Raw genomic sequence first — 12,125 nt, 5'->3', positions numbered from 1 at the left:
CTTTTGAAAAGACAAAAATAAGGTGTCAGTGTATTTCATTAGACTTTAACTTTGTCAGCTATAAAAAAAAAATCTAGCATTTTCCTCACGTTTTACCACTGATTTTTAGTGACAGTCGATATGCATGGGCCACTGGCGATCGATGACAACCCCCCCCCCCCCCCCCCCCCCGCCATACCACACCCTCTCCCCTCTCTTTATGACACTCTTGATACTCAGCACTCTTGTGATGTGAATAATAAGGTTTAATGTAATCATACAGATCAGATATTAGTGTTGTAATAGTGTATCTTGATGAAAAAATCACACAAAGGCTAATTATTTGCTGAAATAAACAGGTTTATTAAGAAAGGTACTTTTACAATAAACATTCATATTATATGACTTCAGTAAATGCTCCTTTCAAGTGTTAAAGATTCATTCTTCTTTGACCTGGGAAAGAAGGAAGAGTTAAATCATTATTCTTATTAACAAAAATGTTCTTCACTTTACATAATGAAGAGAATACAGATGTGCAAATGTCATACAGGACATGTAACATACAAAATGCAATTATTATAGTTCCACTACTTCTTCTAAGAGGTAGTTCATGTATTTGGATAAACAAGTTGAATAAATAATGCAAAAAAAAAACTCATCTACTTTTCAGTCTAACCTTTCCAGAATCACGGCTCTTAACTCTGAGCTTGTTGACCTGAGACTCAGAAATGTCAGCACGCTCCTCAGCCTCCTCAAGCTCATGCTGCACCTTCCTCAACTTGGACAGGTGAACATTGCCTTGCTCCTCCTAAAGGTTTTTTTTTTTTTTTTAATATGGTTCATGTATCATGTTTCATCAAATTAAAATTCCAATATAAATAATTACAGTGTCAAAATGTTCTATTAGATTTTACATACCGCCTCTTCAGACTGCCTCTTGTAGACTTTGACCTTCAGCTGCAGTTTGTCAACCAAATCCTGGAGTCTGGTGATGTTCTTCTTGTCCTCGTCAGTCTTCAAAAAATACACATTTACAAAATTAAGCATTGATCCTTTACTAAAAATAGGCATTGTCAGTACATACACTATTATACAGACTCTTTTGTCCGAACAAACTTGTGAGGAATATGGTCATACCTGATAAGTGAGCTCTTTCACTCTCCTCTCATATTTGCGGACACCTTTAACAGCATCAGCTCCACGTCTCTGCTCAGCTTCAACTTCAGCCTCAAGCTCACGGACCTAAAGAACATATTATTTTTATTCAAACAAATCATAATATAACATACTTCACCCTGCCCATATCATAACTATAAAGAGGCTTACTCTGGACTCCAATTTCTGGAGTTGTTTCTTTCCTCCTTTCATGGCCAGATTCTCAGCCTCATCCAAACGGTGCTGCAGGTCCTTCACTGTGACCTCCAGATTCTTCTTCATCCTCTCAAGGTGAGAACTGGTGTCCTGCTCCTTCTTCAGCTCTTCTGCCATCATTGCAGCCTTTTGCATTAATACAGAAAGTCATTCGATCCACAATTTTTTACGTAAAATTTACTTAAGCGTCTAATGAAACATTTGGCAGCTACTCTTTCTCACATCAGTGATGGCCTTCTTGGCCTTCTCCTCTGCATTTCTGGCTTCCTGTACAGTGTCATCAACTTCACTCTGGACATGAACAAGGTCAGCCTCAAGCTTCTTCTTGGTGTTCAGGAGACTTGTGTTCTACAAAATGGAAAGCAACAGTTTGAACATTTTGAATGATGCTCTCAAATTCAGGGAAACAGTATGCCCTTACCTGAGAGTGCAGCAGCCCAACACGCTCACTGATATCCACCAGCTCTTGTTCAGCCACTTTGCGGCCTCTCTCTGTCTGTTCCAGAGCAGCTCTCAGCTCCTCAATCTCAGACTGCATCAGAGTGTTTCTGCGCTCCACCATGGCCACCTGCTCCTTCATGTCTTCCTGTCCTCTCTGTGCATCATCAAGGTGCAGTTGGGCATCCTGAACATAACAATAGCTGTAGAATGAGCTTTCGATGTGATTTCTGCTAGGCTGTACTTACCATATGTTAGATAATTAAAAAGAAATATGAATACATCCCAAAGTCAGAAAGAAGAATTCCTATGCATACCTTGAGTTGTCCCTGAACGTGCCTGAGCTGTTTCTGGGCCTCAGCAGCCTGGCGATTGGCGTGACTCAGCTGAATCTCCATCTCATTAAGGTCTCCCTCCATCTTCTTCTTGATTCTCAGGGCATCATTCCTGCTCCTGACTTCAGAGTCCAGAGTGCCCTGCATGGATTCAATGACTCTCTGGCTGTTCCTCTTGATCTGCTCCATCTCCTCATCCTTCTCTGCAAGCTTCCTGTCAATCTCTCCCTTGATCTGGTTTAGCTCAAGCTGGACTCGAAGAATCTTGGACTCCTCATGCTCCAGTGTACCCTATGAAAAATAAAACAACATTTAAATATAAGAATGAAAATACACACAGTGTATTGATGAATACAACACTGTATGATGGTTCTAGCAGGAATTCCATATTGATCTCCAGATACTCACTTCAGCCTCTTCCAGGGCGGTCTGAATCTCTGACTTCTCAGTCTCCACTGTCTTCTTGGCCTTTTCCAGCTCATGGATGCTCTTACCAGTCTCACCTATCTGCTCTGTCAGATCTGAAATTTCCTCTATAAAGAGAAAAACATATAATATGTATCATAAGGCACATTCATTCATATCATTCAATCATATGTGCTTACTTTTTAATGCTCACTGATAATTAGAACATTTAAAGGGATAGTTCACCCAAAAATGAAAATGTTATCATTAATTATTTTCTCACCCTCATGTCATTACAAACCCGTAAGACTTTTGTTCATCTTTGGAACACAAATTAAGATCTTTTTGATGAAATTTTAAAGCTTTCTGTCCCTCCATAGACAGCTACACAATTGATTATTTGACGCTTCAAAAAGGTTATAAAGAGATCATAAAACTAATCCATATGAATTGAGCACTCAGATTTCATAAAAACGATCTTAATTTGTGTTCTGAATATGAACAAAAGTCTCAAGAGTTTGGAACGACATGAGGGTCAGTAATTAGTAAAAGAATTTTCATTTTGGGTGAACAATCCCTTTAAGTTTTTTTTTCCAATTTAACGGTTTCATTCTTACGCTGCAGATTCTTGTTCTCTCTCTTGAGGGTCTCCAGCTGATCCAGGCTCTCCTCATAAGAGTTCTTCATCTTGAACAGTTCAGTGCTGAGTGAACGAGCCTCTTTCTGGGCACCTTCCAGCTCGGCCTGACCTTCCTCATATTTCTGCTTCCATTCTGCCAGGACCTTTGGTGGAGATATTTTAGGATAGAGTTTGTTTAAAAAATGTTGAACAAAGCCCATTCCAGCAATTCTTTACAAAGAGAATATAATATGACTAAAACTGTTTACCTTGTCGAAGTTCCTCTGCTTCTTGTCAAGGTTGGCAGCCAAACCATTGGCTCTCTCCACATCGATCATGAGGTCCTCCACCTCACCCTGGAGCCTCTGTTTGGTCTTCTCCAGAGATGCACATTTGGAGTTCACGGCCTCAACTTGTTCCTCTGCCTCTTGCAGACGCTGAGCCAGCTTCTTCCTGTTAAGTAATACACACTATTTTGAATTCTAATCTATAAAATAGCTGTGAGAGTTAGGAATATTATACAATAATATACATACTTGGACTCTTCAAGCTCCTCCGTGCGCTGGATGGCATCAGTTTCATATTTGGTTCTCCACTGAGCAACCTCACTGTTGGCCTTTGACATTCCCCGCTGCAGCTCAGCCTTTGCCTCCTGCTCTTCCTCAAACTGCTCACGGAGCAGGTCACAGTCATGACGGGCTGATTGCACAGCATGGGCCAGTGCGTTCTTTGCCTAAGGGACAAAGTCGCATAATATTATTGTATTATTGTATCTACAGTAAAGTAATTCATGAATTGATTATGCTGTATTACCTTAACCTCCTCTTCAATATGTCTCTTAAGCTCCTCAATTTGCTGAGTGAAAGCTTGTTTGCCTCTGGTGAGCTGAGAAACCAGAGCCTCCTTCTCCTCCAGCTGACGGCCAAACTCACCTGTATAGATTTAGATTCACTGTGTCAGATTTTTCTATGTCTCTATCAGTTTATTTCAAAACAAACGGATGTAAGATTTTATCAGTGTTACAGTCAGAAACTTACAGCTGAATAATCATAATACACTATTATTTTTGATTAATTATTGTTGATGATTATTATTGATTATTGTTGATAATTATTGTTAATTATTGACATTAATTACTTTTGATATAATATTAATTTGTTCATGAGTTACCATTTTCAGTTTGAAATCTTGCACTTTGAGCACTGAGATCATTTAACTGACGAACGTTCTCGTCATTCTTGGACTTAATTTCACTAAGTTGGTCCTCAAGTGTGCGGCACATCTTCTCAAGATTGCCCTGCAAATACAAAAGTCATTAGATATTTGAAAGAACTTCAAGACTTGTTGTATGTGACCCGTGCTGGCAAAATGAGTCACAATGAGCACATTTTCAAAAATGAGTTATTGTTATTTACTTTTATTGTTATTAAAAAACATTAATGTATGATGATTTATTGGAATCAGACAAAAAAGGACTGTGCTACACCTATTTGAAGTCAATAGAGTCAGCAAAGTATATTTTGAGAAAAATCTAGTTAAAATTTTCTGAAGGATCCAAAACAAAATCACCTAGCAACCATACCTTAAAATCCCTGGTAATACCACCAAATTTGGCACACACCAAATCAAAACCAAATATCTATAGGAAAAATATATATATATATATTTTTTCATGATACCACAATTGTTTGATTAACATCAATGAGACAGCAGCCTGTATATTGAGACCTGCTGTAATGCACGTATCTAATATAATGTTACATATCAGATGTTTTTCCCCAACAGTTAACCAAACGTTCAGGCATAACAGATAAGGTTTGCGCTTTGTGCTTTGTGTTGATCTGTCAGTAAGTGCGAGTAAGATTGTTTTGTTTACATCAGCATGAGTTTAAAAATCATATTCCACTGGTTCAGGCTTACGCCATCGAGAATTCACTGTGAATATTAAAACTTGTGCAGTCGTTGAGAAGTGAGTAAAGAAAAATGGCAATTTTTCATGGATTATTAAAACAAAGGAAAGATTTAGGAAGGTACACCTCTCAGAAAATGTAAAAAATAAAGATCATTTTAGATGTTTCATTACTATTTGGAGCATTGGGATCGCTAGAAGAGGGCTTAATGAACCAATTTTTGTGAATGAAAATGAAATTTGACCAAAATTTACATTTGCCTGTAGCTCATAATTAGCACATGCGTATTCTGACTCAATTTGCCAGCATGGGACACATATATTCTTTAGAATATTTCCCAACCTTTGCTTTAGCAACAGCTTCCATGTTGCTGGAAAGATCATCAATCTCCATTTTGAATTCGCTCTTCTCTTTCTCAAGCTTCTGCTTGACACGCTGCAGGTTGTCGATTTGCTCTCCCAGCTCAGCCACACTGTCTGCCTGCTTCTTGCGGAGGGCACCAGCAGTAGCTTCATGCTGGAGGGTGGACTCTTCAAGATCACGACGCAGTTTCTGGAATTCAGCTTCACGTTTCTTATTCATCTCGATCTGAGCAGAAGTGGCTCCTCCAGCCTCCTCAAGCCTCTCACTGATCTCCTCAAGTTCCCTGGAGAGATCAGCTCTCTGCTTCTCAACCTTGGCACGAGCAGCGCGCTCAGCCTCGATCTCTTCCTCCAGTTCCTCAATGCGGGCCTATGGTTAAGTAGTGGTAAGTAGTTCATTCGATTTTTGGTTATCTGTATTTGATCATAATGATATAATGTTTGAAAAAAAAATCTCAAAATACCTGAAGCTCCTTGATTTTCTTCTGGAGTTGAGCACCTAGAGATTGTTCATCTTCAATCTTGCTGAGCAGCTGACTTATTTCAAAGTCTTTCCTGTTCAACAATAAGGAGTTGTAAAAAAAACATAACACAACAATAAAAATTGTCAATGTTTTCAAAGATTTCCTGCTTTAATTACTTTTTTATTTTCTCATCAGATTGCTGCTTGTCATTCTCCAGGTCCATGACGGACTCTTGTGATAATTTCAGGTCTCCTTCAAGCTTTCTCTTGGTTCTCTCCAGGTCCATGCGGAGCTTCTTCTCTTGTTCAAGGGAACCCTCAAGCTACAGGACAATGATATATAAAATATGTTCACTGCAGAAAACAGTTGATTTGATGAATTAATATAATTAATTTACATAATCAACTCACATCATCAACTTGCTGCTCAAGCTTTGTCTTGGATTTGGTCAGGGTGTTGACTTTGTCCTCCTCGGCCTGAAGATCATCCAGTGTCTGCTGATGTGCCTCTTGGAGGGCTTTCTTCTCCTTCGTAACCTTAGCAATGCTCTCATCCTGAGCTGCCATTTCCTCAGTCAAGTTCTTGACCTGTAGGATTTTTTGTTCCAAATAAGCTTAAATATTACAATTCATATTCTATATCAATATATAAAACAGAGATTAAATCTAATCTTAAACCAACTCAATCTCTAACCTTATTCTCAGTGGCATGTTTCTCCTTCTCCACTTTAGCCAAGGTGAGCTCCAAGTCATCAATGTCTTTCTTCAGCTCAGAGCACTCATCCTCCAGTTTCCTCTTCTTGGCTGTCAGTTCAGCATTGATTTCTTCCTCATCCTCCAGTCTCTCAGTTGTCTCTTTGAGTTTAGCTTCAAGCTGGATTTTGCTTTTAATCAGACCCTCACACCTCTCCTCAGCATCTGAGAGACCCTCAGATTCCTGTTAGTAAAATAGATTGCTATTTCATTGGAAACAACCTTGCTCATTTTTAATGTAGCCAAAAATTCAGTTAATTATAAAATATACTCACAGATGCTACTTGCAGCTGCAGATCATTTTTCTCTTGCAACAGTGCTACCATCTTCTCTTCAAGCTCCTTCTTTTTGGCTTCAGCCTTAACCAAAGCCTCTTTGCATTTTGTATAGTCCTCTTTCATGTTTGCCAGCTCCTTCTCAGTCTCTGCACTCTGAAGCAGAGGCTTAATCTTGTAATAAACCTTCATCCATGGCCAGTGTTTGACATTCATGAATGAACGGATGTTGTATTGGATGGTGTAAATCGACTCCCTGTGAATAATTCATAATTAAATGGCATCATCATCATTAAGTTTGCACAGTTATCATTGATGTCATCTTTACTCATGACAATAATCACCTCCTCTCCGTCATTTTCACATACTCCCTCCTCATCAGGTAACCACGAGAGAGAGCCTGAGTCATTGTGACCAGAGCAGCCAGTTTCTCATCACGCATCTCCTCAAGAACACCCAAAAGACCAGCTTTGAAGAACACCTGAATTTATGTAAAACAGTAAATCAAAATATATTGATTTAAACTGTATAAGCTAAATGACCATGATCACTGAATCTTTGAAATTTGTCAAGCTAAATAATAAACCTTTGTATGTCCAAATCTGTAGTCGTCATGATTAATGTCGATGGATCCCAGGAGTTTCTCACTGGCCTTCTTGTTATCCATAAACTGTCCATCTGGGATAACACCGGCATTCAGCACCTTGTATCTGTGGAAAAATTTTCAAAATACTTCATATCTTTTAATTAGGAGCCTCCTAGGAAATGTTGTTTTCATGTGGTCCCATTTACCTCTGCTTAAAGTCACCATATTGGATTCTGCTGGGGAAGCCCTTTGTGCAGATTCTGATGCCCTCCAGAACACCGTTACACCTCAGCTGGTGGATAACCAGGAAGTTCTCCATGAGACCTAAAACGAACAGTTTACACCATGAACTTGGTAAATTAACTTCATAATATATGAGAACCAAAATATCTGTATGTTTTATATATATATATATATATATATATATATATATACTTTACCTGGAGTCTTGGACTCATTAGGAATCAGGCAACGCACAAAGTGAGGGTGAGTGGCCCTCAAGTTGGTCATGAGTTTGCCCAAATTCTCCTGTGGAGAATAGAAAAAGGTTGGCATGCTTTGTATTTCTTTTTTTTTTCTTTTTCTTTTTTTTTTTTTTAAATAAAGCAATATTACTGTGATGTCATCTCTATACATACCCTGAACTGGGAGGACACAGTCTGCATGGAGCCACCCTTCTTCTTGCCTCCCTTTTTAGTAGTATCTATTGAGATAAAAATACAAAGGAACATGTATAAATGCAAAAACTGCAAGAAAGTTCAAAACTGAATCAAAGTTTTGTTAAATAGATTTTTTTCTTTACCCTCAACAACAGGTGGGTAGAGAGTAGCCAGCAGTTTGACAGAAGACTTCTGGTAAAGCAGCAGAACAGAATCATTCAGTGGATCCTTGTTCTTGTCCAGCCAGCCAGTGACATTGTAGTCCACAGTTCCAGCGTAGTGAACCAGGGAGAAGTGGGCTTCAGCCTTGCCTTTGGCAGGCTTTGGTTTCTCGAAAGCTTTGTTCTTGCCAAGATGCTGATCATATAGCTTGTTCTTGAAGGAAGCATCTGAAGCCTTGGGGAACATGCACTCCTCTTCAAGGATGGAGAAGATACCCATGGGCTGTTTATAAAAGAATGTTGTTTATTATCAAAAATAGGAGATTTTGAGAATAGGATCAATGGAAATTCATAAATTCATAAACCATTGATAACCTTCTCAATGAGCTCAATGCAAGAAGCCAAGTCCATGCCGAAGTCAATGAACTCCCAAACAATTCCCTCCTTCTTATACTCCTCTTGCTCCAGCACAAACATGGTGTGGTTGAAAAACTGTTGCAGTTTCTCATTGGTGAAGTTGATACACAGCTGCTCCATGCTATTGTACTGGAGGACAAAAAATGACAGAAACATTTACTACCTTCTGAATATCATTCATTTTGACATAAAACGAGATAAAATAATCATTCTTACATCAAAGATCTCAAAGCCAGCAATATCCAGCACGCCAATGTAGAAATTTCTTTGTTGTTTTGTGTCCAACATCTGGTTGATACGAATGACCATCCACAAGAACATCCTCTCATAGATAGATTTGGCCAAGGCGCTAACAGAGTTGTACACCTGTAAGTAGAATAGAGTGGATATTTTATTTTGCTTCTGCAATAATTAGCCAGAATTTTAGGTTAAACACATGGCATGCTGGAAATGTTACTATACCTGTGGTACGGTCTGACCTTTGGTCACATACTCATTTCCGACCTTGACTCGGGGGTAGCACAAACCCTTCAGCATATCAGCAGAGTTCAAACCCAGAAGGTAGGCGATTTTGTCAGCCTCTGTTAAATACATTTTTAAATAGATTATCTTTGCTCTATAGAGTCTTTTATGTAAAATTATAATAAATCAGGCACTAGGTACTTTCCCTTTCATTTTTAGATTTATTGATATGCACGCAACTTCAAGTTTATATTTACACTAAACATTTTATACACAGTTTCTGTTATCAGCAAAGTCGGTGCAATGGTTACTATTTTAAAGCCCAGGATAACACAAGTCTCACCCTCTGTGCCATCAGGCTCAGCCTGCTCCTCACGCTGCTTCTGCTTGAACTTCATGTTACCATGATGAAGCACCGCTCCAGTGAACTTGTAGATGCACATTTTCTCCTCACTTGAGAAACCAAGAATGTCAATAGCGTCCTGTAAATTACAGAGAATAATAAAATATATGATTTGCCATATTTAAATAGAATATGTCATTATTCAAATAGCAATGACTCACATCAGTAGCATCCAGCTCAACTTTATCATCAATGCTGGCCACTGTGATCTGACCCTGACTGCACATGGGGAAGTCATAGGGGTTGGTGGAGATGAGCGACATTTCTGTAAAATACGCAGAATGATTATGAAAGAGCATCTTACAATATTATCTGAAACACTGAATGAATGAAATATGTGCACCTACCAATAATCTCAGGCTTATGGTTGGTCATCATCTGGAAGAAGATGTGGTAGCCTCTCTCATCTGGAAGCTGGAATGACACTCTAGACTTCTCCAGCAGATCTGTTGAGAGAATGTACTTGAGTCACAATCATCTGAAGAGTGACAGACAAAGACAACTGTTCAGGATGGATCAATTAAATCATGTCCACCTACATGTCTCAATGTCAGCACTAGCCAGTTTTCCAGTGGTGCCGAAATGAATTCTGATGAATTTACCCTGTTTAAATCATAATAGTATAATACATAAATAATAATTATTATAATCTCTTTATAGAAAACTCTGTACAATAAAATTGAACACAACTGACCAGCTGTACTGTAAATAAACAGTGGTTAACTTACAAAACGAGAGGAGTTGTCATTTCTCACAGTCTTGGCATTACCATAAGACTCAAGCAGAGGGTTGGCAGCAATGATCTGGTCCTCAAGAGAGCCCTGTGATGTTTGAAGGGTTTTCATTTTTTTTTCAATTGTTTTTCTATTTCATGACTAAACACAATTTATAGGCATTTCACATATCGTATAGTTTTTGAGATGAGTGTAAGTCATCATCTTCATCTAAAATAATATATATGACACAGTTTTGTATCTCATACCTTTATTTTACTGGCCTCTTTCTTGGCACCTGACACTGCAACTGTGGCAAAGTACTGGATGACACGTTTCGTGTTAACAGTCTTTCCAGCACCAGATTCTCCACTGGTTTATGAGAGATTAGAAGACAGAAGTTTGAAAGACATGTAGACTTTTCAAAGTATATTCAATCTTTGTTCAATCTTAAATTCTATTTTGTAAATATCTCCATAAATTTTCCATCTATGTTATACTTTTCATTTTTGTCATGGTCTGAAATTAAATGAAAATACTTACGTAATCAGGACAGACTGGTTTTCTCTATCTGTTGATTGAAATTTGTAAAATGTCCAGTAAATATTTATTATATTAACAGCAACATCTACTTCATCTTAATTAATTCTGTAGAATTTAATTCCATAATGTCTTACCACACTGCATGAATTGATATGCGTTGTCAGAGACAGAGAAGATGTGGGGTGGGGCCTCCATACGCTTTTTGCCTCTGTAGGCAGACACCACTTCTGAATCATACACTGGGAGCCACTTGTAGGGGTTCACAGTTGCGCAGAAGAGTCCAGAGTAGGTCTGAAATGAGCAGAGACATGGTCAGATTCCAACAACACAGAAAAAAATAACTTAAATGCTTTTTATGTCGTTTCAGAACTTACGTAGATCATCCATGCAGCATAACGCTCTTTGAGGTTATACAGCACAGAGGCTTCATTGAGATGGGTCATCATGGCCATGTCCTCAATCTTGTCATACTTGGGAGGATTCATTGGGTAGACATCTTCTTCCTTAGCAACTCTCTCCTATAAATTTGATAAATTGGATATTAGATATAAAAAAAAAAAACAATGTAATAAGTAATTTAATGAGCATCTACATGAAATGGAAATTCAAATTTACCTCCTTAGTGTCAAGCAAAACAACTGTGACTTTGCCACCGTCTTTGCTCTTGATTGTTCCCTTGAGGTACAACTCTTTGACATCAGCCACATAGCAGGCAGACTTGGCATCAAATGGTTTGGCCTGAGCCTCCATTCTCTCCCTCAGGCTTACGAAGATAAATGGCAGCTTTGCCATAAATGGCCATCTCCGCGTCCGTACTCATGGTGGCGGCTTACTAAAGAGAGAAAATACAACTTATCCATTACAAATTTCATAAATATTCAACAAAGGCAAGACACATAAAATATAAAACACAGGAATTGTGTTAGGAAAGAGGCATATTCCTAAGTGTAGGCTTACACATGAATACAGATACATAAATCAATAGATAAACATTTAGATAGAAAGCAAGAAGCAGGTAAGGGGTCCAATTAATGGCAAAAATGTCGATTGAATATGTCTTTCTGGTGATGAAATTGAAATGCTGGTGTCAGGGGACGGCACATACAGTACAATATGAATTGTGGCATATATGAAGTTTCAGGACAATACAGAGATTTTCACTGCCGACTATGAGTCTCACTTGTGGTCTCTATGCCTGAGTGCATCCTCCTGCTACGAGTATGTATGAAACAGACAAATATTTCCTGACAAATATTAAGAAATTTCTGTCA

The 12,125-nt window shown here is 38.5% G+C and overlaps 1 pseudogene across 1 annotated transcript; it reads right to left on the bottom strand.

Annotated features, from left to right (window-relative positions):
* Positions 1-324: 324 nt before the first annotated feature.
* Positions 325-11,674, bottom strand: LOC311294086 (myosin heavy chain, fast skeletal muscle-like; annotated as a pseudogene). Its single transcript, XR_014630289.1, has 39 exons — positions 11,470-11,674; positions 11,229-11,372; positions 10,989-11,145; positions 10,855-10,882; positions 10,581-10,683; positions 10,327-10,419; positions 10,138-10,201; positions 9,946-10,044; positions 9,760-9,863; positions 9,539-9,677; positions 9,196-9,314; positions 8,950-9,099; positions 8,692-8,862; positions 8,299-8,599; positions 8,135-8,199; positions 7,937-8,024; positions 7,703-7,820; positions 7,497-7,620; positions 7,255-7,391; positions 6,911-7,166; positions 6,577-6,819; positions 6,294-6,470; positions 6,060-6,205; positions 5,884-5,974; positions 5,400-5,789; positions 4,318-4,444; positions 3,961-4,079; positions 3,684-3,880; positions 3,417-3,600; positions 3,146-3,311; positions 2,532-2,656; positions 2,106-2,414; positions 1,772-1,975; positions 1,573-1,698; positions 1,306-1,476; positions 1,117-1,221; positions 898-993; positions 656-787; positions 325-432 (listed from the first exon to the last, which is right to left on the bottom strand). The product of XR_014630289.1 is annotated as a myosin heavy chain, fast skeletal muscle-like (transcript).
* Positions 11,675-12,125: the final 451 nt, after the last annotated feature.

This window comes from Rutilus rutilus, assembly GCF_951802725.1.
Source record: "Rutilus rutilus genome assembly, chromosome: 7".
NCBI classification, from domain to species: domain Eukaryota; kingdom Metazoa; phylum Chordata; class Actinopteri; order Cypriniformes; family Leuciscidae; genus Rutilus; species Rutilus rutilus.
This window is presented reverse-complemented; position numbering and strand designations above follow the sequence as displayed.